Source organism: Python bivittatus, unplaced genomic scaffold (assembly GCF_059951505.1).
Source record: "Python bivittatus isolate LINGU-HERP-01145 unplaced genomic scaffold, Pbiv_v1 ctg000850_np1212, whole genome shotgun sequence".
Classification (NCBI taxonomy): domain Eukaryota; kingdom Metazoa; phylum Chordata; class Lepidosauria; order Squamata; family Pythonidae; genus Python; species Python bivittatus.
The window spans coordinates 57,015,394-57,043,383 of record NW_028277112.1 but is presented as its reverse complement, the minus strand read 5'-3'; the positions used below and the strand labels follow the sequence as shown (position 1 = coordinate 57,043,383).

Here is a 27,990-nt window from a genome sequence, read left to right as displayed (position 1 = left end):
GGATGTGTTAGGCTGCAAATGTCCACATCATGTTCCTGGTGTGGCTCACCACACAGCTCTGATTGTGATTCCCAGAGCTTTAGGCAGTTGAGACCCTCCTCTTGTTGACTGACAGCATCCAGCTTTTTGTTCTTTGAAGTTTCTGAATGTTGTGCTGTTTTAACAGGAGGCAATGTAGAGGTGTTTGGATCTGCTCCAGGGTGTTGATGATCTGCATATCTAGGTTCCACAAGTCAGAGGAGGGGGCTGGGATGTCACCAAATCCTCTCTCAAAGTAGCTGCAGTTGCTTTGGGTAGTTGGTAAAACCAAATCCATTAGATGTTTGGCTATTTTATGTGCTGCCACTAAGGTTTCTCTTAGATTATCCAGTCTTTTAATAATGTCAGCTTGTTCCAAGTCTGACAAGGCACTAAAAGAGTTAATCAGGCTTTCTTCCAGAAGGTCATCTGTACACTGTCTTGTTATAGATAGCGCCAATTGTTTGCCTGGGCAGTCATCTCTCGGGGGCAGTGCTGGTAAAATGTCCTTGAGGTTATCTGGAATCGAGTGGTCACATTTGTTCTTTAAAGTGACAGTACTCTTTGGGCCAGGTCGGCTCAAGAGTGGGCTGAGTTTCTCTGAATGAAACACACGTATTGGAAAAATTGAAAAAATATGCAAAAAGGGCCTCATTTTAAACAGCATGTTGGAGACTGTGGATTGCCTGAATGTAAGTAAAATACGCTCTCTCGGCTTCTGCTGGGTTGGAGCCATTCAGCCTCCTGTAAATCAATCAGCTGCTTTTCGCAGTGTAGTATCTGCCTTAAAGATAAGATAATTGATGTTTTTGATCCCCATCATCCTCTATTTATTCTGTTATTTGATATTTGTAGGGTGATTTGATTAGACTGCCATTTAAATGCCTCTCTCCCTTAGTTACACGACCACTTTCTCATTCTTCTCCACATGAATCGTCAACTGTCTCTTATCGTTGCTCTCCTTCTTCCTTGGTGTAGGGGTAAGGCTGCCCATGACTTCCATGCTAACTGCTTTTATGGCACACTTTGTAGAGGAGGTCTGTGCTTTAGCAATGTTATCATTTGATGGGTTTTCAATAAGCTTTACGAAGACCTCTTTTAAAGAGTCCGCTTTGGTTTTGACTGTGGGCAACAGCTCAAAGATAGAGGGAACGGTTTGTGCTGTTAGCAGGCTTGGTCGGTTAGAAATTCAGTTATATTTTCATTCTTTACGTGTATCAGTCAGGTTTGTATTCCCATCCTCATCCTGCAAAAGCTATACAGCTGCTGAGCAGACTACAGCAGTGTGTTTGGAGCAGGGGGCATCCTCTTCCATAGAAGAGGAGAGATCTGTAAGCTGTTGGCTTTCGATCTCTGCTTGTAGACCCCACGCTAGAGCATCATGTCTATCGGAGGGATTAGATGGTGTGAGAAATGCACTCACAAGTCTCTCTCTGGGTTAGTCAGAAGTAAAGTTTATTGAAGCATTTGCAAAGGCTGGTGAGCTTCATTGCAAATAAGAAGCCCCCCCTTCTTACAGATTTCAGCACATTTTATACAATCTTAGGCCGATGCTCATTTCTCCTCATTTCCCCATTGGCTGAGGTACTTTTGAGGTCACAATCTTCACTTCCAACCTCCCTTCCAATTGGGAAAGTATATTTTCACATTCCCTTTCTCTGGAGTTCTCTGCTAAATCCTCTAAGAGGAACATACTCTCACTTTGAGGTGGTGGTTTCGGAGGCATTTGTTTGGATATAGCTGTTTCAATCAGCCTCTGGGCTAAACTCCTATAGCGTCAATATAAATTCTGTCATCAAAAGATGTTGCTAGGGCATCTCTTTTTACTCGATGCCCCTCTTTAGCTATTGCTTCTTTTTCAAATGCCAAGGTGAATGGGATAGCCAATTGTACAATTGCACAGGTGCCTGTCCAGAAGGGAGGAAGTGCGGGTCTTAAATTTCTTCCTCCACAATACCACAACAGATTAGCCTGGGAATTTTCAGGTTAGAGTAATTCCCATGTCCACCAATTATTTTACTTACATTCAGAACATCAGTGCATGTTTCTAATTCTCCTACAGCTGTGGTGAATCCTACACCTTGCCTGGTAAGACATCCCGTGTGGTTCCCATACGCTGCAGAGAATGAGGGTGGCACTTTTAGGTCTTTGTCTTTTAATGGTGGAAACAAATGAGAGAGAGAGAGAGAGATACAGTTTGTATCTCCCCAGGCAGTCCTTTCCTGGTACAGGGGTATTATACACTTCATTCCTCTTAAGTTCTTTTTCCATCCCAAGGGGAAGGGGATCACTTGGGCCACCGGTTTTCCAGAGACACATGCATAGCAATTGCTCTTGTTTAAACTTTTTACTGTACATTTGACCCATTCTACCCAGACATTTGCATCTCCATACCCTGTCTCTATTTCAATAGTTTGTCGCAGATCAGTTACCTCAATTATTTTTACTCCTACTGGATCACTAGTTAATCTTACCTTAGATCTTGGGTCTGGTTGTCTGCCTGTCTGCCTCTGTTCTATGATTAGCTGGAAACAACAACCTTGCACTAGTGTTCTCCTGTGTAACCTTGAGGGCATCCGTACTTCCATCCTAAAAAGTGTGCCATTAGATTTTGTAGACCTTTCAGGGTCTAACATGATAGATATTATCACAGGGTTACACTCATATTTCTCACACCAGGGACTGGCAGGATTTCTATAAAGCTTTGCAGTTAGTCCCCCTCCTTCCCAGGGCATATGAGGAATTGGTTTCCCATGGACAACCCAATGTCTCGTCTGCAAAACAGAATCTTATCATATGTTCTAAGCACTCTGTGAGTAGTAAGACCCCCTTCAAGACCAGTATACTCTAATACTTTGCAAACATCAAATTGAATTACCTGGGGGTTACTGGTTTCATATATCCACACTGTAATCTTTATCCCTTCATTCCCCTTCTTACCCTGAGTTTGACTCAACATCAGGCTCAGAGGAAGTATCAAATAATTCCACATTTTCCCAATTCTCATTTTTGTCCCCAACGATGGTACAGTGGTACCTCTACTTACGAACGCCCCTACTTACGAATTTTTCGAGATACGACCAGCTCCGGCCCCAAAAATTTACCTCTACTCGCAAACTCGCCTCGACTTACGAATCGGATCCACGGCCATTTTCCCTGCTGCCACACGGTCACAGCTTCCTGTGGGCAAGATCGCGGTAGCAAGGAGACGTTCGGTGAGGCTTGTGGTGTGTTTTGTGGCATTTTGGAAGGTTTTGGAAGGTGTTTGGTGTGCTTGTCAGCATGGCTCCAAAGAAAATGCAGAGCAGGCTTGGCAAGAATAAGGCTTTGAAGAAAAAAGTGATGTTTGAACTGAAGAAGGACATTATAGAAAAGCACGATCATGGTATTCGTGTGACTGATCTGGGCTCGGAGTACAAGATGGCGAAGTCGACCATCTCGACTATTTTGAAGAATAAAGATGCCATCAGAGGAGCTGATGTGGCAAAAGGAGTAACGATCTTAACGAGGAAGAGGACACAAGTGGTAGAAGAGGTGGAAAAGCTGTTGTTGGTGTGGCTGAATGAGAAACAGCTGGCAGGTGATAGCGTGAGTGAAGCTATCATCTGTGAAAAAGCCAGGAAGCTGCACAGTGATTTACTGCGGGAAAACCCCTCTACCAGCGCAGCAAGTGAGGAATTTAAAGCCAGCAGAGGCTGGTTTGAGAAATTCCGAAAGAGAAGTGGCATCCACAGTGTGGCAAGACATGGTGAGGCTTCCAGTTTTGACAAGGCTGCTGCAGAAGCCTACCAGAAAGACTTTGAGGACTTCATGAAGGCAGAAGGATATGTCGCTCAGCAAGTGTTCAACTGCGACGAGACAGGGCTCTTCTGGAAGAAGATGCCAAACAGAACCTACATCACGCAGGAAAAGGCACTGCCAGGGCACAAGCCCATGAAGGACAGATTGACTCTTTTGCTGTGTGCGAACGCAAGCGGCGACCTGAAGATTAAGCCACTGCTCGTGTACCATTCCCAGACCCCTCGTGCATTCAGGGAACACAATGTGAACAAGGCCAGACTGCCTGTCATGTGGAGGGCCAATGCAAGAGCGTGGGTCACAAGGCAGTTGTTCATGGAATGGCTGCACAAGGTATTCGCACCCAGCGTTAAAAAATACCTGTCTGACAACCAGCTGCCTGAAAGGTGCCTTCTCCTGATGAACAATGCCCCCGCACACTCTCCAGCCTTGGTGGATGACATGGATGCCGAGTACAACTTCATAAAGGTCAAGTTCCTCCCCCCCAACACGACACCTCTTCTGCAGCCCATGGACCAGCAAGTGATCTGCAACTTTAAGAAGTTGTACACAAAGGCGCTCTTCACCAGGTGTTTCAATGTCACCGAAGAAACATCCTTGACTCTCAAAGAGTTTTGGAAAAAACATTTCAATGTCCTCCATTGCATCAGCCTAATTGACAAAGCCTGGGAAGATGTCACCTGCCGGACCTTAAACTCAGCCTGGAGGAAACTGTGGCCAGAATGTGTCGCTGAACGTGAGTTTGAAGGGTGTGATGCAGAGGTAGTGGAGGAGATTGTGTCCATGGGCAAGAGCATGGGTCTGGTTGTGGATGATGCGGACATAGAGGAGCTTGTTGAGGACCATAAGGAGGAGCTGACCACGGAAGAACTTGCTGAGCTCCAGAGTGAGCAACAGAAAGCACTTGGGGAGGAGCATTCCACTGAGGAAGAGGAGGAGGGGGAGGAGGTGAGCAGTGATGCGATAAAATCCATCATGCAGAAATGGAATGAGTGCCAGGATTTCATTGAGAAGTACCACCCCAACAGAACTGTGACAAACAGAGCATTGAACATGATGAATGACGTGTTCTCTCATTTCCGGAGGGTTATGCAGCGCAGGAAAAAAACAACTGACTTTAGACAGGTTTTTCCCCAGAACTGAGCCTGCAGCTAAGAGGCAAAGAAGAGAGAAACCCCTGAAGGAGATCTCCCCGATGTCCCTTTGGAGGGGGACTCTCCCTCCAAACAATAACTGCCTCCCCACCCCATTCTCCCTCTTCATACTGTGCTTTTTTTCATGTTTTTGTGGTTTAAAAATAAAACGCATATGTTTCAGAACTGTTTAACCGTATGTATTTACATTGAACCTTATGGGGGAAATGTGCCTTGACTTGCGACCAAATTCAGAGGGCGGATTAGCCGTATTTACATTGAAACTTATGGGGATATTTGCCTCGTGGTGCGACCAAATTCGGAGGGCGGGACAGATTAACCGTATTTACATTGAACCTTATGGGAAAATTTACCTCGACTTGCGACCAACTCGACTTGCGATCAGAGTCACAGAACGGATTAAGTAAGTGGTAAGTAGAGGTACCACTGTACTTAAATCTATATTATCACACTCCCCTTTGTACCTACACTCCCTTGTACAATCAACATGTACCACACAACAATCCACACAATGAGCACAACAACAACAATTAGTTATACACTTATAATCACAACACACACATTCTTACACATTGGTCGTTTCCACACCATGTTTCCTCTTTCACTTCTTCCCCACAAAAGAACTGACGTTCCACACAGCAAACCACAATCAACCCAATAATGACTAATAGAACAAACCCCCCATCCCCAGGACACCATACTCCAGCATGACTTTATTTTCTCTGGAACTTAAGTTCCATCGGGTCCTCTTAAGGTTTGGATTGTCCATTCAGGTTTTGGCTCTTCCACTGGGCCCTTGACTCTGGTGTAGTGAGTCCACCCTTTTTCTTTTGTCTGCACTGCAGCCTCAGTAGTGAGGAGAACTTGGTACGGTCCTTCCCACTGCGGTTGGAGTTTTTCTTCTTTCCAACTTTTTATCAGGACCCAGTCTCCTGGTTGGATATTGTGGACTGCAGATTCTAAGGGTGGTGTTTGTGCTAGAAGTCCTTTATTTCTGAGAAAAGATAAAGAAGAGAACAACCCCAGTATATATTCCAACACTGCCATATTTCCTAAGCATTAGATCATCCATTGCTTGTGCCCCCCCCCCCAGCAACTTCCTTGATGTAGAATAGCCATTAACTCTCTCATAATTTGTTTATTTACCATTTCTCTTCGGTCTAGGAGAACTCATTTCCCTTTCTCTGTTTTAATGGCTCCTAGATCTTTTAACCCCTTCTCCTCTTTTTCGGTAAAAACAGGAACCTTCTCTATTGTGGGTATTCTAGGAGTGAGATTGCATATTTTTACACCCTCTGGTTCTAAAGCTGCCTCCTTAGCAACTTCATCTGCTAACTTATTTCCTCTAGCTTCTAGAGAGTCTCCCTTCTGATGTCCATTTACAGGAACTACAGCTATTTCTCTAGGAAGAAGTAAATTTTTCAAAACTTGCTTTATTAATTCTCCATGAATTAGCTCCTTTCCCTTACTGTTGATCATTCCTCATTCGTCCCAGATTTTTCCAAATGTTTGGTCCACTCCAAATGCATACTTTGAGTCTGTATAAATAGTACCCTCCTTTTTTTTTTTTTTTAATAATTGCAAGGCTTGATTTAAAGCATACAATTCACAGGTTTGAGCAGACCATGTGTTTGGTAGTCGCCCTGCCTCCTCTATATTTTGAGCTTCCCCATTAACAATTGCATATAAACAATCATGTTCAAGATCTTGGTTCTCTGTTTCTCCTTTCCACAGGAAGGTGGCTGGATTGAGGCAGGAATCAGTAGTTAAAATTAAATCATCTTTTTCCATCAGAATTGCCTCGTATTTTAGAATCCTTGAATCTGTGAGCCACCTGCCTCCCCTTTGAGTTAGAATTGTTCTGACTTGGTGTGGGTGCTTACCACCAATGCTCCTCCAAAAGTTAACTTTCTGCTTTCTTCTACTAACACAGCAGTAGCAGCTAAAGCCTGTACACATTCAGGCCATCCTCTTGAGACTGGATCTAATAGTTTAGACAAATAGGCCCCCGGTTGTCACTTACCTCCCCAATTTTGAGTTAAGACTCCTAAAGCTGTTCCTCTGTTCACCATGGCAAACAGATGGAAGGGCTTGTTTAGGGACGGTAAAGACAACACAAGGGCAGTTATCAAACTTTGTTTTAAATTATGCACCAATTCTTCCTTATGAGGTCCCACCTTTAAATTTTTCAAGGGTTCTTGGTGGGACCTTAAGTTAAGAAACTCCTGACTCCCCCATTCACCATCCCCAAATGTCATCAATGGAATGACTCTCTCTTCCCTCTGTAATTGAGGGCAATGCGCATAAAATGCCCCGGCTCCCCACAATGGAAATATTTTGCTGGGGGTCAAATGGGCCCTGTTCGATTTCCCCAGCTCATGTCTCCTCCCCTACTTCTCATTCCCATCTCTCTGCCTCTATTCTCCCATTTGGATTGTTGTTATCCCAGTTAGGGTCCATACTTGGGAACTTCTGATCTCCTGCTACTACTCCCTCCCCTGGGGGATTTCTCCTATCCCATTCCACAATAGCTGCATGTCTAATTAATCCCCTCTCTTCTCCACTGAACAGAATACTCATAACAGACATCAACTCGGACCAAGTATATAAATTTGGTCCCAAAGACTGATCAAATTGTTCTGCCAATCCTACTGGATCCTCTATGAGATTCTTCATTTCCTTTTTAAAATTCCTTACTTCTGTAGCACTTAAAGGGGTATTTACATATCCAATTTGCCCCTATCCCATAGGTACTTCTCTTAAGGGACACATTTTATTTTTCTCAATGTTCTTAGTTCCAGATGCCAGGGGAAATTAATTAAATCCGTCTAGCATTGTCTTAACTCTCGTTGCAATCTTGGATACAAAGGGGCTGTTGCTGTTTCAGGTCTATTCACACTCTGCCCCTCCTGATTTGATGGTGATGTTTCTGGAGGTCTTGCGACCCAAGGAGGATTATAGGAAGGTGGCAAATTATCCAGTGGCTCCCACAATTTTTTTTTTTTACTTCTACTTGTTTACCTTCATTACTTTTTACCACAAACATTCCATTAGAACTCCCTACCCAACAGGAGGCATAGTCTGATTCCTCCTGGGACCAAGGTTTCTTGTTATTCACAAGTCTGACATACCCAATCTTCATCTGACCCAAACTTTGGCCAAAATACAGCCGGGGGTCTGATACCTTCTTTAGTTCACACAAACAACAATATTGAATCATCTTTTTTCTTATCACCAGACGCCCCCCCCCCCCGTCCTTTTCTGAGAGTTTTCACATGCACAACCGCCACCTCCCCAGGCAGCATTAATGCCTGCATCACCTTTTTACCAGCTCATCATGTGCTAACCCTTTTCCTTTGCTTGTCATTAACCCTCTTTCTGTCCAGATTTTCCCAAAAGTGTGCACTACACCATAGGCATATTTAGAGTCAGTATAGACAGTTCCCTGTTGTCCTTCTAGAAGCAGGAGGGTTTGCTTAAGTGCATACGACTCACAGATCTGTGCAGACCACTGAGTGGGTAACCTCCCTGCTTCCAGAGTCACCTTTTCTTTGCCATCCACTCCTCCCTGTTTCAGTTTCTGTGTCATGAAAGGGTAAACCTTTGAGATCTCTCTGACATTGTTCAAGCTCTTTCCTGAGCTTAGGGTACCGGTTATTGGCCTGGTATATTCTGGGTTGTATGGTGTTGGCAAGAGTTTTCTCTCCTCCTCCACTGCCTCGTCGAGCAACATGAGAGAATGTTTAACCTCACTATTCCTCTTATTGCTCAACTCAGGCAATAAGGACTGAGAGGAGTCCAGATTAGAGCATAATTCAATACATTTTCCAGTGACTTACACTCTTTTTGTGTTACATATTCATATAAAGCATGGCACTGGAAGTAGTAGTTAGACCCATCCTGGGGCCATGCAACTTGTTTGTCTTCCCACCACACATAACAACACAAATTTACCATATCCTCTTTATTCAATTTCAATGTTTCTATTATTTCCTTATAAGGGGAAGAGGTCCAACCCCGTAATAATTTTCCCAAAGGGCCCTCTGGATCAATCTTAAATTCAGAGTTTTTCCGGATTCTCTTAACACATTTTTCCTTACTCAAGCCTCCTCCTATAGTGCTTTACCACAAAATACTAGGCATTTCCCCACAGTGCTTTACCATAATTTGCTAGGCGCACAGGTTGGTTACTGTGGAGTGCTTTACCACAAACTACTAGCCACTTCCCCACAGTGCTTTACTGTAATTTGCTAGGCACTTCCCGGACCTGAAATCCCACACTCTGTAGACCTTCCTCGTATTGCCCTCCCGTTTGAGCACCTCCAACAGACACTGGATTCACCATTAGTGAGTTTAAGGGGTCCACTTTTATGGTTGCCTTTCGCTGTTAGTCTCCCAGCCCATGCTGGCTACTTTTAAAGACCAACCATTCCACTTGTACAGAGACTTACACACATACCACTTTGCTTTCACGCTCTCTTTGCACTTTACCAGGATTTTCACAATCCCTAGGTGCTTCTCTTCATTCAGGTCTCTTACCACAGGACTACCCAACCCCCCCAACTGCCCAGGTGGTATTTTCTTTTGCCATCCGCAATTTCTCACCTGGGTTTGTGCACAAAGTTGCCCGGTTGATTTCTCTGACGCTCTCTTTTCCAGGGATTACTTTACTTCTTCACCAACCTCTATTTAGCATCCTGGGATTCTTCATGGTTACCGGACCAGGGAGCGTTGCCTTTCAGAAGACCGCTGACATCAGCGGGGGGCGCCTTCCTCTTCTAGGTCGCCTCCAGGCTACCCGGAGACTGTTAGAATCCCGGACGAGCCCCCAATTGTGAGAAATGCACTCACGAGTCTCTCTCTGGGTTAGTCAGAAGTAAAGTTTTTTGAAGCATTTGCAAAGGCTGGTGAGCTTCGTTACAAGTAAGAAGCCCCCCCTTCTTACAGATTTCAGCACATTTTATACAATCCTATGCCTACGCTCATTTCTCCTCATTTCCCCATTGGCTGAGGTACTTTTGAGGTCACAATCTTCTCTGTCCGCCTATTTCCTGTTACCCCCCCTTCTACAGACCACTACATACTATATATACTACATACATCACATGTTCATGGTAGATATGTGATTAGCTATGTGGGGTGTGGTTTTTATTAGGCTAATAAGGGTTGGGGGGCAAGAGTTCATGCATTCCTAAAAGATCTCTACTAAGTATCACCTTGGACAAGTCAAACCACTCCAAACTGGTTTTATCTCACACCAGAGACAACTCCCCCTCCCCTTTTCCAGCTTCTTGGAGCCCCTTGGTAATCATGGCGATGCCTCCTTATCTCTCACTCCTTTGAGGCAGTTTCAGAAACCAAAGCATAGGGAAGCTAGGTATGCTCAGGAGCTATGGTCAGAGAAGGGAAGTTATCCCTAAGAGCAGAGTGGGGCAACTTCAAATCATTTTTAACTGCCACCAATAACTTTTGGATTCCTCCTTCCCTCTCAAGGGGATTGGATTACTTACAGGAGGCGGCTGCCTGCTTGGTAGGTAACTGTCAACTTTCAGCTGTTTTGTGGGCTTGGATGCAGCTTGGTTGCAGAATGTGGCCTGTGTCTCTTCCTTCTTTTTCCCATGACGAGTGATGGTGTCCTGAAGTCTTCTCTACTCTTTCTGTATGCTGAGGGTTCCAACAGGGCAGCACAAGGCTGTCACACTAAAAGCATGGGTGGAGGGGTAATTGTAAAATAGACTAAGCTGGTGTTTAAAACAATAGATTAAGAAAAAGAATGATAAAAATAATCTTTTGGAGGAGCTCTTTACAGCAGTTGTTGCCTCATCACCATCTTGGCTCCTCTCTTCCAATAGTTAGTAAACTACTCTTACATGCCAGGTTTTTATGTTCTACATGTTTGGATTGGCTGCATTCCAAGACTATCTTCATACCTGAGCAGGCCAATTTCAAGTCTGGATACAGTATTCAACAATGAACCTGTGTATGGTTCTGCACCATTTATCAGAGAAATATTATTACCTCCCAAATGGAGCCCTCAATGTTGCCTTCATAGATCTAAAGTCTGCATTTGTTCTATACCCCAAGGGAACCCTGGATAAAATTAGTAGCCTCAACAATTGATAGCCATCTGCTTAAATTGATCATAGTTACACCAAGGCACTGTCATACAGGTCAAAGGTAAGAGCAATGGGGACCTGCTTGAGACTATTTTCATCTGTAAAGGGGACAAGCAAGGTTGCATCCTTGCCCCCTTGCTGTTCAATCTTTATACTAGTGACACTGTTGAGGTTTTTGCCAAGCCAGACCTTCATCCTCTCTCTTACCAATCACCTCACATATATCCTTTTATATGTGGATGATGAAGTGATTTTCTCTTTATCAGGCTGTGTAGGTGACTTAGAGCTTTATCAATCTATTACGACAGAGAATGCCTCGAAATAAATCACTCAAAAACAAAACTCCTGGTATTTTCAAGAAATTGCTTCAGCCCCTTGGCTAGATGGTCAATAAATGAAAGAACTATTGAGCAGGTAAACATTTTCAAATATTTAGGTTTCTGCTTTCATTTATTTAGGTTTCTACTTCCAATCTTCTACTTGCTGGGACAGCCAAGCAAGGGAACTAGCTATAAGGGCCGAAGAGCATCTCCAGCAATTACAAAATTTGCAAACCAGCATGGAAACAATTTTGTCCCAGTTGCCATTACACTATTCAAGGCCAAAGTTTTGGGTATGTAGCTCTATGGTACTCAGATGCGTGTCTATTAAGAAGCTCTCAGTCTTCAACTCTATACAAACTAAGTTTGTAAAAACAAGAGCACACACACTTCACTTGACCTCTAATGCTGTAACACAGTTAGAATTGGGCAGCATCTATTTTGGGGCCTATGCAAGGCTATGCTGCTCCTTGGTTCATCTTACCCTGAATGATAGATTTGTATCCACCTGCAAAGGCAAATAATCATGATTTGATATATTGTGGTCTGTTAATACCAGCTTTACTTACTTTAGGCCTGGGTCAAACTTTAGCAGAACTCAGTGAGTCTGGGACTTAGATATTCATCAGACAGGGCCAAAATTTCCCATTTTTATTATACTGTAGTAGAATAAAACTCTTACTAGCTGCTTTTTTTAAGATCATGTATGCTCCACGCAGGAGGCTTTTTTCTCCGGCCCCGATTGATGCACTACCCATCAGGGCAGCAACTAGAAGATAGTTCAACCTCCCATACAAAATTATATTTCTACACATTCAGATATGGAGGTTGAATCTGTAACCCATGTTCTATTAAAATGTCTACTCTATCCACAATGGTGATTAAAAAATTATAACTCCAATTATTACAAAGTTTTATTTCCCTTATGATGAGATCACTCTTTTTTTTTAAGTGACCAATTTCTAAATGTACAGGTATTCAGGGCTGTGGCAAAATTTTTATCTGTAGCTTTTGGCTATAGGAATTGGCTGATTATGCTGGACTATGACTGTGATAAAGATTTGATTTGATTTGATTTGATTTGGTCTGGTTTGATTTGGTTTAGTTTGGTTTAGTTTGGCTGGTGCCTTCCTCGCAGCTTTGATTGGTTTTGGTTTCTATTTAATGTATATATCTATGATTTTTTGAACTGCTATATACTGTATGTTTTAGTGTTTGCTGGTTTGGTCCTGGACCAAAAATTAATTAAACAACAACAACAACAACAATGTAACTCTAGTCTGTGACCATAATAAACTCTACTTACAACAACAATAATGTGCTATTTCTAATTTCTAGATTTAAAAAAAAAAATTCAAATGTTTATTACAGTAGACAAAGCTTGACTGATCTTATTCGCTCTGTTTATTCTTTGGGGGCTATGCTTCTCCTTCTCCTACCATGTGTTCATTTACAGAGTGAAGATAATCATATTTTATGTGTTTTTTCTTGTTTAGATCCTCATGTAGTCTTTATTGTCATTTTAATAATTATTATGACTCTCAGAAGCATCTGTCTTCTTCCTGAATAAATTTCCTAATCTTCGTCTTCATAGGAAACTTGGTACTCAGATAAAATTAGCAACTTATTTACCACAGAAGTTCACTATATTGTTTTCCAAGTGCCAACATGTTCTATTCACTGACTTCTAAAATTGGTATTGAATTGTATTACTTTTTAATTACTAAATTTAATTTTGTTCTAATTCAACAAGGACTTTAAAAAGATGTATCAAATTCAGCCAGAGCACCATCCCACGCATCTCTACTCAGAAGTAAGTGATATTGATACCAATGTACTTTATAAGTGAAGCAGGTGCAGGATTGCAGCCTTAATTAAAAACAGTAATCAAGAGTAGTAAGATCAAAACCACTCAGTTCCCAAATTAACTATCAGTTTATCAATGAGTAAATAACATATTCAGTGGCTTTAAAGAGATAGCTTCCTATAACATTCCGGAATGAGGTTCCTCCCGAGGTTCAAACAGCCCTCACCCTACTGGCATTTCAAAGGCTCCTGAAGATACTTGGTGAAGATGACTGATGCTTTCTTCTTCCTTTCCCTTTTTCCCTTGGGTTTGTTTGTCTCCTTTGCCATCTTTGCTCTTTTGTCTTGTGCGATTTTTGTGTTTTTATACTCTTCTTTGTTTTTAAATGTTTTAAAAATTGTAAACCAGAGTCGCTCAGAGCCAAGCAACATTTAATTTATTATTGTTATTATTGTTACAAATAACTTAAGGAATAACTTACTTCCAAGAGCAGAGGGAAAAAAAGGAAAAAAAGTCATTTAATAGGAGTGAATAGGAAAAGATGAAATGTTCTGGCTCATTTTTACTCTATCCACTGCGGCAAAGGTCACTTTGCAAGTAAACTTCCAATGTCATTTCTGCATGTTACCTATGTTGATTCAACAATATTATTATTGTGGTTACAAGTAGTCCTCGTTTACTGACCGACTCGTTTAGCAATCATTTGCAGTTATGATGGTGATGAGAAAGTAACTTTGTGACAAATCTTCACATTTACGACCTTCGCAGGTCTGTAAAGCAAAGAAAAGCTGAGGTAAGATCATAAGCACAGTTGTGGTTTCAGTTAGTGACTCTTCATGTAACGATCGAGTTGTTGGTCCCAACTGTGGTTGCTAAAGGAGGACTACATGTGTTGTTGTTGTTGTTGTTGTTGTTGTTATTAAATGTATATGCTGCTTGACTCCCAGAAACTCTGGGAGAAATTACCCCTTTCTGACCTTTTTATACCACATTCATCTGCAGTAATTTGAAGGCCAAACAGTTAACCATGGACCTGAAACACCATGTCTGTCTTCTCATTTCCCTTTTTTAATGTCTAGCCAGTTTGGTGTAGTGATTAAGGCACCAGGCTAGAAACTGGGAGACTGTGAGTTCTAGGTACCTTAGGTACCTTACCTGGGTGACCTTGGGCCAGCCCCTCTCTCTCAGCCCTAGGAGGTAGGCAATGGCAAAACACTTCTGAAATCTTGCCAAGAAAACTGCAGAGACTTGTCCAGGCAGTCGCCAGGAGTCAACACTGACTCGAAGGCACCCAAAAAACAAAAAAGCTATACATGGCATAACATGCTCTGCATGGTACATATTTTTTATTAAAATATATATATAAAAAAGCCATATTTTGTAAAATTTAAAACATCGCTTACATGGAAGTTTGTGATTTAAACAAAAGAAAAACAAACAAAAACAGAATGGTGTGGTAATAGGATGGAACAGGAAAAAAGCCGTACAAACAAAGCTAACCCAAAACATTGTGCTGTTGAAGTCATGGCAAGATGCAACCCCATCCCATCTTTACTCTTCCAATTCTATCTATAGAAGATTATTTCATATTATTTTAACACCAGCAACAGGGCAACGTTTTTCACTGTATTTGAAAGCAGCAAGCTGCCTCCATGCAGGACAGGCTGTATGATACATATAACGGTGTCACGTAACTGCACCGCGTCATCCCTCCTGAAGCCACCACCCCACTCTACTTAGTGGTAAGGCCAGTTCTATGTACAAAACTGACACAGATTGGAAATAGATTATTCTCTCCACCTACATGTACACTTGCTTGTAGGATGGACGCTGAGAAGCGTAGGTTCAATTCCCACTATCTCCAGATGACAGATAGGAGGGAAATCCTCTGATTCTGACTCTAGAGAGCTGTTAATTGAAGTAGATGAATGGAATGGATAGAACCTAACCTGGTAAAAGGTTTGCCTAACATCATTTGATGATGGGGATGTACATAGTACATTCACATTATTTCATGTGATGCTTAAATTTGGGATTATGGGAGAGAAGAGGCACAAAACAGCCAAAGCTCTATGTTCTTTATAATTAGTTTATTCTGAACTAGGAACAGTTTCAGGGATGATCAAAGGGAATTCCCCTGCAATGGAAGAGCTTCCTGTGGCCATAGTCATCTGATTCAGTGATTCAGATATCTAACTGCACTTTCTGGAAAAAGCCTCAGCAATTTCCACATCATTTGTGAATTAGCAGAGGTCTTTTCTAATTATTATTATTCTGAATTCAGTGGTTCACTGATCATTGAGTTACATTCCTGGGGCAGGCTGAAAAATAAAATTATGTTGTTCCTTCCTTATCAGCTTATCTCTGTTTTGCATTTCCAACTTTTCCTAATGAATAGATTTTATATGCGTATAAATACAGTATGTAAAATAAAACAGAAGTTTTGATTGTGATCTGAGTAACAAACATACCTCCTCTGATACATTTATTCTGAAGATTATCAGATATAATCCTCCCAACAAACACCTAATATGTACCATACTACACAAATGATGACATATTTACACACAGGTGACAGGCCATAATTTTCTTCAGCAGCTGGATTTGGAAATGATGGACCTGCTATTCAGGCTTCAGTGAGTCAACCAAGCCCTCTTCCAGACTAATACCCATCACATTCCTCCTCCACACACAGTGTACTTAATCCTCATTGAGCAATTTTACAACACAGGTTTTTTTCCATAAATACATTTTGTACTTCTCTAAGCCTTGAAGCTTTTTCAACCCTGCTGAAATCACTTTGCAGGCTGTATGACAATCTGAGCCCATAAAAAAAGAAGAAAAATCCAGGACCTTACTCCAAGCATTATTCTTTCTGGGATTACACCCAAAATGAGTGGGCAAGGGCAAGGAAAACTGAAGAATTCAATGAGAAAACAAAAGTCCTTCCAAAATATTCCAGTTCAGGCAACTTGCTTGAGGTGTCTATCAGGGTGGTGGTGGTAGTGCTGACTGCTCTTGTTTTTGTGTTATTGTTATTATTTATTGATTGGTCAAATTTTTAGTCTGTCCAGCTCCACTATCTCTGAGTGGCTTCACAAATTTAAAAACACAATAATATACCAAAAAAAGTAGCATACAACATCATATAAAACACAACTGACATATGGGGGTAAAGCCACCAAAAAATCCCACCAAAAACATACCTTTGCATCCCCTGCAGCTAGAAGGGGACTCACCCAAATCACCTAGTCTCAGGCCTGGGGAAACAACCAGATTTGTAACAATTGCCTGAAAGCAGTAAGATGAAAGCTGTATGCATCTCTGGAGATGCTGTTCCAAAGGGCAGGTGCAGCAATAGAGAAGACCTGCCTCATGGGGGAGGTCATCCATCAGGTGGGGATGTGGTATAATTAGTATGCTGGTGTTAGTTGTACAACTTAACACCCTGCCTGACTAAGCTGTGCTGTTGAAGTTTTGTATCTGAGGGCTGTTGGATCCAGATGGGGAAGAACAGGCTCAGGTTCAACCCTAGTAAGATTGAGTGGTTTTGGGTGCTTGGTCCTCCCAGTTCTGGGGACTTTCCACCTATAAACCTGCATCAAGCCCTGAGGCACCCCATAAGTCAGGAGTTTGGGACTTGACTTCTTCCCCCTTACCAATACTAATTGGAACCAGCCACAGACAGAGGAGAACCCACTCCCACATCCTGGGAGAATGTCCAGGAAGATACCATGGTCATTGGTGTTGAAAGCAGCTGAGAGATCTAGGAGGGCCAAAATGACTGGCTCCTGCAAAGATCATTAACAAGCACAAGCGATACCATCTCACTACCATGTCCCAACCTTAAACCTGGGTCCACATAGTCCATTTCATCTCACACTCTCTGTAACCCAATCATCTTCTCAATAACCTTCTTCTCAAAGGGAATGTTGGAGACATCCAACTTAATAATTTTCCAGGGCAGTTAGGTCCAGGGCTAGCCTCTTGAGGAGGGGGCATACCGCTCCCTTCTTCAAGGCAGGCAGAATCCCTTCCTCACTTTAGGAGGTCAATATCACTGTACGGACCAAACCTCATGTCACCACCTGAGCAGCCTTCACAAGCCAGGGAGGACAAGAATCTAACAGATTAACAGTCCCAAGGATCCAGTCCACTTCCTCACAGGATCAAACTCTTCCAAGATAACCAGGCCAAACTGTGCCTTCACCATCTCATCTGGACCTGCCCTCCAAGCTAACTTTGAATGAATCCGAGTGATTTTATCTGCTAGCTGCTTAGAATATTCTTCAGAGTGGCCCCACAGATAGTCTTGAGTTCATCCCTGCCCAATAAAGAGCAGGATAACTGAAGAAGGGCTACTGGTTGCTACCAGTGGATGCAGTAAGGTTGGAGAATAACAATGTCCTGCCCTTATCCATCATGATGAAATCCCTAATATAGGCTCTTACATGTGCATAGTTGGATTCACTCTTCGTTTTGTTCCACATCACTTTAGACATCTCTTCTGATATTTCATCTCTCGGAGTTCTCTGGAAAACCAACACACACACACACACACACACACACGGAATTGAGCAAGAGATAGAAGAGACTTTTGAGTAATTGAGTAACAATTGAGTAATTGAGCACATCTCCAAGATCTCCCACATCCTCCTCCCCTGCCCCCACACCACACTAGTCTTGGTTATACAAGCCAAGATTGGCTGACTTCTCCATGATCAATCATTGATGAGGATGGATTTATTACCCAGCAACCTGGCATTTATTAGAAGCAGCCAAAGACCAGGGCCACCAATGGATATTTCAATATCCAGGTCTATATTTGCTTTCTGTGATGGCTTTCTGTACCCCAAAGTGCTGTTAATTACAAATATCATAAACATTTTTTTTCAAAATAAAAGAAGTCACATTCAACTCTTCATAGATATGTAATTAGAGTGCCTCATATTACTGTGAAGAAAAAGCCACCAGTGGGAACCAATACTGAAGTACTTCCAGTTTTCAACAAGACAAGGTAAAAGTTTAGTTCTCAGTCTACTTCCAGTTTTCAACTGGAAGAGACTGAGAACTAAACTTTTACCTTGTCTTTCAGACCACAGGCAGCCACTAGCCCATCATCTACCACATAGATATGGTTTATGCTGCCCCTCTGACACTGACTCACAAAAATGAGTCATGCTGAGTTGTGTTTCTCTAGTTACAGTCCCATCAGAGTTAAAGTGGGATTCAGCAATATCTTGGTTGCTGAATGGGTAAATTGAACTTTGGCTCTTATGCCTGGCTGCTGTTGTGTGTCCAGAGTACACTTAAACATGGAAGTGTTCCATTAGGCTGATTTGTTTTGTTCTGGGATGGGTACATTTTGCGAATTTTCTTATAGAGATTGAGCTTCCATCGTACATTTGATAATTAAGAGCCTCCATTTTATTCGGGCTGATTTGATGAGTTTATGTAGGAGAGGAGCATTCTGTGCGCTTTTGGAGTGCATTAAAAAGTACCAAGAGCTGAAGACTCTTTAGGGGTTGTTGGTGAGCTTTTGCTCTTTTGTCCTGTGTTGCTCTTTCATTTAATTTTTGCTCATTCAGCTGTGCATGTGTGCACATTGCTCTTTTCTCCTGATCACAGCTTTTCAGAATGGATTTACATTTTCTTTGCTGAAGGTTGGGACAATACTGGACTGCACTGTTTTTATTGTTGGGATCTGTGTTTTATTTGTTCATGCAACAGTTTATCAGCAACAGACAGCATTTGGCTATAAAATTATTAATTTTTTCAAATACTAAAAACAACAAACCTGAAAGAATAAAACCAATAATATTACATTATGCCTGCCTAATAGATGCTGACTCCAAATACTCCAGGCTGTTGCAATTACTGCTAATTGGAATAATACTGATGAGAAATGAGCTCTCTATAGCTTAAAGACATTCAAAACCTTGAATTGTGCTCTGCTGAACTCATCCCCTGACTGGGGTGAAGCTACTGATAACAAATCCTAAATTAACTATTAATTTATTGTTTTTAGTTGTTATTTCATAATGGTTTTCCATGGGGATTTTTTTTTTTTACTATTTTTTTTTTTTAATGGTCCTGTTTACCTACTCTTGTAGCTCAGGGTGCAAAGCAAGGAAGTAAGGGGCTGGTTCTGATTACATACTGTTTCCTATGGCTGGAGCACTCAAATATTATTCTGTAATTATTCTGATGGGAAACTCTGAACTCTTCTGAGTTTGTCTCCCTGGAATGCAGCCAATTTAGAAGACTCTATCAGAATGTTTTGTGTTGGGCAATTTCATTCCAAGCTCAAAATAAAAGCACATTTTCCACTTCATGCACCCACTTAGTCACAAAATGCCTCTATGTTAACTCATTAGCAAATTAGGAAATAAATGTAAAAGTTGGTCCTCAGACTGATAAAGTATCAAGCAACCATTGCATAAACTACTCACAGCTGCAGACGTCAAAGAGATGTCAGCTAAATTTGACCACAGAACAGTAAATATGGCACTTGTGTCTGCAAGCTACCAAACCCAATTTAATGTGCTGACATTCGTCCATAAAAGCCTATATGATCCAGGACCCAAGTACTTAAAAGTTCCCCTCTGCTATTATCATCTAGTCTACACACTAAGGTCAGTTGTTGTTGTTGTTCAGTCGTTAAGTCGTGTCCGACTCTTCGTGACCCCATGAACCATATTGCGCCAGGCCTTCCTGTCCTTCACTGCCTCCCTGAGTTTGCTCAGTTTCATGCTCATTGCTTCAGTGATGCTATCTAACCATCTCATCCTCTGCCGTCCCCTTCTCCTCTTGCCTTCAATCTTTCCCAGCATCAGGGTCCCAAAGAGTCCTCTCTTTGCATTAGGTGACCAAAGTATCTGAGCTTGAGCTTCATTATCAGTCCTTCCAATGAGCAATCAGGGTTGATTTCCTTTAAGATTGACTGGTTTGACCTCCTAGCAGTCCAGGGACTCTTAAGAGTCTTCTCCAGAACCCCAGTTCAAAGGCATCAATTCTTTGGCGCTCAGCCTTCTTTATGGTCCAGCTCTCACAGCCATACATTGCTACTGGGAAAATCATAGCTTGTTAAAAGGCTAAAGGGTCGGTTAGGGAACCCTTATTCATAGTCCCACCAGTTGGTTTGGCTTATATAGTGATGGCCAGCGATAGAGGCTTCTTAATATTCCCACTCCGACTGTGTCACTCTCTTCCCAGACTGCTTTCTTTTAAATGACTACAGAAGGCATGCCTGTTCACCCATTTGTAGGATAACTATTCCAAAAGACATTTGCCACTTAGACAACTTTTTAAACAGCAGCAAAAAAAAGAACCTTTTTAAAAATGTTTTGTTTTTGTTGTCTTTGAGGACTGCTGGTTTTATTGTTCACTGTATTTTTAAATTTAAGCCGGTATTTACTGTCTTTTGTAACTGCCTAGGTTTTCTAGGTGGAAAAATTAATACACAGATACATACTTACCCATCATGCTACTCAGAGCAGTATCATGCAGAACACAGAATAGGAATAAGAAATAGTAAGCCAAATAAATTAAAGTCATGATGTAAGAAAATAAAACCATTAACTATTCCTCTTTGTAGCTTTCTAGCCTTGCAAACTATCCTTGCTTTCATCCCATTTAAGCAATGGTTCATGTATTGCCCTTTGTTCTTTAAACTTCTCTTTCAGTTTTGGAGGGTCTCATCAACTCCACCAACTCTTCTCCTTCCTCTTGACACAGTCATGCTTCATTCATATATTATTTTTGTGATTTGATTGTCATTCATTTTTTCTGTATGGCCAAACCACTTCAATGCTCTTTTTCACTGTTTTTCACTGGTCACTCAAGTTTGTATTAAATCATTTATTCAGCACTCACTCATTCTTGATCCTTTGCATTCTTCTATCACATTCAACTTACTTTTATCTTTCTCAAGACATACCTAACCCTCACTTCCATATAACAAAGTGAGCAAAAGCATCAACACATCTCCTGTGGGAGACAAAAAAGTAAAGATAGAGATCATGACCACGCAGTCAAACTCCACCTCTTTTGTGTGTGCATGGTATAAAAGTCAAAATGGTGGCCATGAGAGTTTTACCTCAGACTTTCCGGAGAAGCATGATCTTATACTCAAGTGTAGTGAATGTGTGAAATTCCATTTCAATTGGTTCAGATACTGAAAGGGTTAAAGAAAAGTTAGTTGACCTATCCATCAATGTAAGAAATGGCAACAACAGTAACAGAAAAATCAAACCCCAAGGAGTAATTCAGACTTGTAGGTTTCCCCAATGAGGAGGGATTTTTAAAAATGGAGTTAGCAGGCTCCATTTTGTATTGGGTGGGAGGGTGGTCTTTTCTGTCCTCTGAGACTGCAGAAGACAAAGTGGGGGAGGGGAGTGAAAGTCTCCAGCCAACAATAGGGCTGGATCCAATGAATCCAAAGAACAAGGTAGAATCAATGAAGCAAATAGGTTCTATTTTATTTCATGAATTAAGATCTGGGCTGGGTGAAATTACTCTGATATGTATGTGTGTAATGTGTGTGTACAGGATCCTTTGTCTGAAATAATACATAATCCCAGGGCTGATAGTGACTGAGTTCTGTCTATTCAGAAAGCATTTGAGGGGTACGAAATGGAGAAATACTGTACATGCAATTCCTGTGGGAAAACAAGAATGGGCCTTTCCCAAGGGGTAGAGAGAGACCTACAAGGATGCCAAGCTAATAATCCAAAAGGGGGACAGACAGCACCCCTTGGAGTCCAAATTAGGGGAACATATCCAGGAGCAAATCGGGAGGTGGACTTCACCGAGTTGCCAATTGCTCTCTTTAGGATGAGAATTGCCCCTAACAAACGCACTAAAATATCACCCTTCGAGATCCTATATAGGAGACCCTATCCCTTCAAGATGAGAGGGATACCTGAGACCCAGTTGGGAAATAAACCTGTAAAGGACTATGTCAAACAGCTATCTGCCATGAATTCCTCTTTTTCTCAGTACTTGCAGGAAAGTCGCCTATCTGGACTAGATCACCAATACATCCTTTTAGCCCAGGAGATTATGTGCTACTAAAAACCTGGACTACTGAACCTTTTGGACCCAAGTGGAAAGGACCCTACCAGGTACTGCTGACAACACATACAGTGGTCAAGGTAGAGAAACTGAAGTACTGGATTCACCATATGAGGGTGAAGAAAGCCGAAACCCTGGAAGACAAGTGGACGGTACAGCCTGTGGACCCAGAAGAGGGAGGACTGAAGTACCTCTTCAAGAGACACTAGCGCACAGGCAGCCTGAGTATTCCAGTGACATAGGGGACTGTGACACTCAATCCTCCAATACTCAGACTTTTAATATAACTCAAACTGCCCTCTCTATTCCCTTCAATGACCTATGGGAATCCCTCACATCATGGTTACCAGGCCGTGGATGGCTGAAGAAGCTGTTTGTAGGTCTGCTGTTTGTTGTGGTGGTAGGAATACAGGTGTGTTGCTTCCTTCAGTGCTTACCACTTCTTTGTAGGCTGTGCCCCAGCCGAATTCCTAGCACCAAAATGTTGATGCTGAAAGCTGGAAGCAGTAAATATGTAGGAGTTAGTGGTGGTCCTGTTTCAGACTGGAAGTCTTGCAAGGACCAAAGGGGGGAAATGAGGGGCATGAAATGGAGAAATACTGTACGTGCGATTCCTGTGGGAAAACAAGAATGGGCCTTTCCCGATTAACCTTAGTGACCCTTCTTTAGGGTAAGGATGTAGTAACCCAAATCTGAAACTTCCCAAGGCACAGAGGAATTAGCCTGTCATTTCCCCTTCCTTTTGGTGCCCCTTCCTAATGTTAGAGATACATAAAGTGACCCTTCCCTGGATGTTATCTTTGTAAGGTTCGCTGCATTCGGGGCTGAACAGAACCTCGCGAGGCACAGGCTCAGACAAAAGGTAGTTTCTTCAGGCGTAATGCGTAGCGGTTACAGGCAAAGCCAGGATTGGCTTGGCATGGCTCCTTACAGTCATTTTATAGGGTTCCCCCTTGACCCACAGTTACCCCTCAGTTCCGCCCACTGCCCTTGCCCTTGCCCTTGCCCTGGGCTGCCCGTCTGTTCGTGGCGATCTTCCTTCCCCTCGCCTTGATGGCAGATTCAGCCGGTTTCTATTGTGTTCTGATCTGCTTCTTTTGCCTTTCCCGCCCTTGCGTTCCTGGGGCTTTTCTTGTGGTGGTTGTTTTAATCTGGGTTTGAATTGCCCGCTGATTGCTGCGCTCCCAGCGTAGTATAAGCCGGAGTTGCCTGGGGTGCCTCGGAAGCTGGCTGCGCTATAGTGTTGCCGCTTCTAATTGCCTGCCCCCTGCCGGTAGTTAGCTTGTGGTTTCATTGTTTACTTGCCCTGATCACCTTTTGCCTGAGGCAGTGAAACTGACCAATGGCTCTTTGCTGCAGTGTGCGCTAGGCTGAATCTGACATACTGCCCCGCTGAACAGAGACTCCTTCCCCCTATTTGGGTTTGTCAGGGTATGTGTTGTAGAACTCCTCAAGTAGCCTGGGTGCCCAGAACATGGGCTTTGTTGACCCACTCACTGTGGGACTTGGGGAAGTGCTTCCACTGTACCAGGAATTGCAGCTGGCCCCTGCACTTCCTGGCGTCCAGGATTTGCTTCGCTTTGAAGTGCTGCTCCCCATGTAACATAATCGGGGTGGGTGCCGGCACTTCATTATGCCAGTTGGGCAAGGATTTGTATGGTTTGAGTAGGCTGCAGTGGAAGAGCGGGTGGACCTTCCCTAATGCCTTGGGGAGCTCCAGTCTTACCATGACTGGCTTTATTATTTCTTTAATGGGGAATGGCCCCACAAACCTTGGCCCCAACGTCTTGGACGCCTGGTGGGTTTTCAAGTTTTTTGTTGATAGGTACACTTTGTCCCCTATCTCCCATTTCCACTTGGGTTGCCGTTTGCAGTCTGCGTACTTCTTGAATTCCACTCTGGCCCCTTCTAGCGCCACCCGGGTCGCTCGCCATGAGTCGCCCATTTGGGCCATCCACTCTTCTAGGGAGCCTATCTGGGACGGTGGCTGAGGTAGCTCCAGCATGGCCACAGTCTTGCCCTGTCACCACCTTGAACGGGGTGAAGCCAGTGCTCTGGTGCGCCGCGTTATTGTACGCTACCTCTGCGAACAACAGTAGCTCAGCCCAGTCATCCTGCTGGTAGCTCACGTGGCACCTCAAGTGCTGCTCCAACCCCGCTTTAAGGCGTTCAGCAGCCCCATCCGTTTCCGGATGCGCCCTTAAGGACAGTGCCTGATGGGTCCCCACCCGTTTCAGGAACTCTCTCCAGAACTTCGCAATGAAGTTCCCACCCCGGTCGCTCACTACCAGCCTGGGCATGCCGTGCAGCCAGTATACGTGCTGTATGAACAGCCGCGCCAGCTTCTCAGCTGTTGGGACCTGCCTTCATGCCACAAAGTGTGCCTGTTTGGAGAAAAGTTCCATGACTACCCAGACAGCTGTCTTGCCCCTATTCTCTGGTAACTCAACAATGAAATCCATGGCGATCTCCTGCCATGGGCTCTCCAGGTTTGCCACTGGCAGGAGGGGTCCCCGGGGTTTCCCCTTGTTCCCTTTAGCCATCGCGCAGGTTGGGCAGCTGGCTACGTACGCTTCTGTGTTCTTCCGGAGTGATGGCCACCAGAATTGCCTGCGTAGGAGGTGGAGGGTTTTCACGAAACCGTAACGTCCCACATTCTTGTTGTCATGCCCCCTCTCCAACACCTCCCCCCTCGCATCACCACAAGCCCCCTTGCCCCCTCAGCGATTCTTTTTTTAACGCCAACCAAGAGTCTCTTTTGTCAGCTTCCAAGAAGGCTCACCGTAGCTCCAGTTCCGCCTCTTGCCTCTGCTTCTCCGCCTGGGCTCAGGTCATGGCTTTCGCCACCAGCTGGGTAGCCGGGATGATCGAGTCCACCACTTCCTTGTGTTGGCTGTTGTGCTGGGGTAGGCGGGACAGGCCATCTGCTAAGAAGTTCCTTTTCCCTGGTATGTGCTTGAATTCAAAGTTGAACCAGGTGAAGAACTGCAACCAGCACACTTGCTTGGCGACAGCTTCCGCAGGATTCTAAGCGCTTCCAGATTCTTGTGGTCCATCCAGACTTTGAATGGATGGCTCGCTTCCTCCAGCAGATGCCTCCAGGTGGAAAGCGCCCACTTTATAGCGAAGGCTTCCTTCTCCCAGACTGTGCTCTGTCTCGCTGAACTTCCGAGAGGCATACGCACACAGGTGGATGGCCCCCGCCAGTCCCAGCTGCAGGAGGACCACGCCTGTCGCCACATCCAAAGTGTCTGCTTGGATGATGAATTGTCTGTCCGAGTTGGAGTGCTGCAGAATAGGTTCCGCGGTGAACCACCATTTTAAGTCCTCAAATGCCTCTTGGCATTCCTGAGTCCACGCCAAGGTCATGCCCGGAATCTGACAATCTTTTTATGATACCAGACTTCCTAGTATTGTATACTGTCCCTTATGGGCCATATTGTCTCTTTATGATAACAAGATGTCACCCAACAGTCATTCATCATAATAACCTAAGTTTGCACTGATATGACGTGCAAAGTCATCAAAAGGCTCCTAACTAATCATTATCCTTCCTTTTGACTCTGTTTTCTTGAACTTAATGTATAAAAACCCGATTATTTCTTTTGTGTTCGGGGTGCCTCTTTTGACAGAGGTAGCCCCTTTACTGCTGCACAACAATAAAGGAAACTTCTAAAGGTTTCTCGTGTCCAGCGAAGTTATTGGCAGTCGTCTCCAGGCAAGAAGCTCATTTTGGACCCAACACATTTGTTCATTGCATCTTCTTTCCTTGGGTTTTTTTTTTTTTTTTGGCTACAACTTCCTTCTAGGTCTCTTCATCTTATTATGTACAAGAAAGATATAAAATTTTTAATGAACTTATTCTGAGAAATAAAGCTAGACTTAAGCAACTGCCTCTTCATCAGGTCAGGTTACCAAAGGAAGGGGTTGCTGCTTGCCTCTTTCCTAGTAAATCTGTGGCAAAAAGTATTTCTCTGGAGTAAAGTGGCTGATTGCAACATTCCTAGTCAGCTGTTTCCAGAGGTGCACACAGGGTTGTGGGCCACTAGAAAACTAGATTCTCACTTAGACTTATTAGTCAGATATATTACAAGAAAAGTTGATTAGATTACATAATCTTGGAAACTGGGTATGTGTATTTTAACCCCATTTTTCAGTGAGTACAGTAAACCAGGGCTTCCTCAACACCTGTAATGATCTTCTTTACTGCCTCTTGATGCAGAGGGAGATGTTGCTTTCTGTCTGACTGATAAGGAGGAAATCTGCATCTGTTCTGGTTCTACAATATTCTGTAAATGTCCATTGCTATTCCTAGGCTCAGAGAATTCCATTACAACTATCTCCTTCTTTGGATTGGAAAATCAATATATTCTTTTTATTGCATCATACATTTTATCTAACATTTGCTGCAGGTTTTCAGCCAACGCTCTGGCTTTTTCTGCATACAAAGTACACAACCAACCAACCAAGAAGTACAAGCAAGAAAATAAATTACTATTTTATGATTTATAATGCTGTGGAATTCTGGAACACAGAATTGAAAACCTGAAAAAGAGTCGAAGACAGGTGCTACATTCATACTCCTGAATGTTCTAAAATATCTTTTTAAAAACAAAATGCTGCATAACATTTGTTTGTTTGATTGAATAAATGTAAAATTCCATTCCATCCCACTGAATTACTGTTTATTTTGTATGAGCTTAACAATACCTTTTCTATCTGATTTGAACAGCACAATCAGCTTAGAAGCTCTATTGCATAAGGCTCCACCCAGCTGAATGCAACTTATTCAAGGGCACACCTGTACTCTTGAGCAATTCCTGCTCATTTCAGCAGGGCTTGTGCAAGTGATGTTCTTAGTGGATGCACCATTATTCTGAAATATGCAAATGGGTGATTGGAAAGGCATGGTAAAAAGCATCAGGAAGACTAGATAAAAAGCAATCATCTTTGCTTTTTTGCCTCTCCCCCTTTTTGTATGCAACAGGCAGACATATGCTCACAGAAGAAACCATGCTTTTCCTCTACATGTAATGGGTAGAAGGAATAACCTTGAGGAATAGGAGGAAGAACTGCAACTAAGACAATAGTCAGATAAGAGAAACCTGAGTCCAGGGCAGAACTGTAATTTGAGAAAATATCTCAGACATGACTCTCCCTAGTTCTCATGAAGATAAAGGGAGGGAGGGAGGAAGTGCATTCAGACTTGCAAGATTCTGTTACTGTAATCTTATAATAAAAATAGTATTAGCGTTCATAACTTTGGTTTCCTAGTCTAGTTTACTAGACTAGTCCTAGTCTTAAAGGGGTGACACCTCCACTCACATGCCTCCGAAAACCCTCTGGCATGTTTTTCTTGATTTTTCTTTGTTCGAGCCATAAGGGAAGAGAGAGAACTTCAGTTATCTTAAATCTGCACAACCAATAATCCATCAAACCCCAACATGCTTCCCCCACCCTGCTTTTGCAACCTTCAAACCCCACTCTGATTATGAATGCTGATTCCCAAATTATGTGGCCCAGTCCCTGAAAGCCTGGAATCAGGAGTCTGTAACCCTGGAACATGGAAAAAGCTTTCCCCAAAGGTATTCAAGGCACAAAAAGGATTGTAGAGAGAAATAAGGACAGATGCATACTGAAGAGTTTTGATTATAGGGCTCTAAATATGAACATCAGTAATTAAAATGGGGCTCTGGATCAAA

General features: G+C 42.9%; 1 long non-coding RNA gene across 1 annotated transcript; it reads left to right on the top strand.

The window, feature by feature from the left end:
• The first annotated feature begins 537 nt into the window (after positions 1 to 537).
• LOC148213850 (uncharacterized) lies at positions 538 to 26,966 on the top strand. Its single transcript, XR_015793826.1, has 3 exons — positions 538 to 710; positions 11,545 to 11,699; positions 22,214 to 26,966. It is a non-coding gene; the product is annotated as an uncharacterized LOC148213850 (long non-coding RNA).
• The last annotated feature ends 1,024 nt before the right edge of the window (positions 26,967 to 27,990 follow it).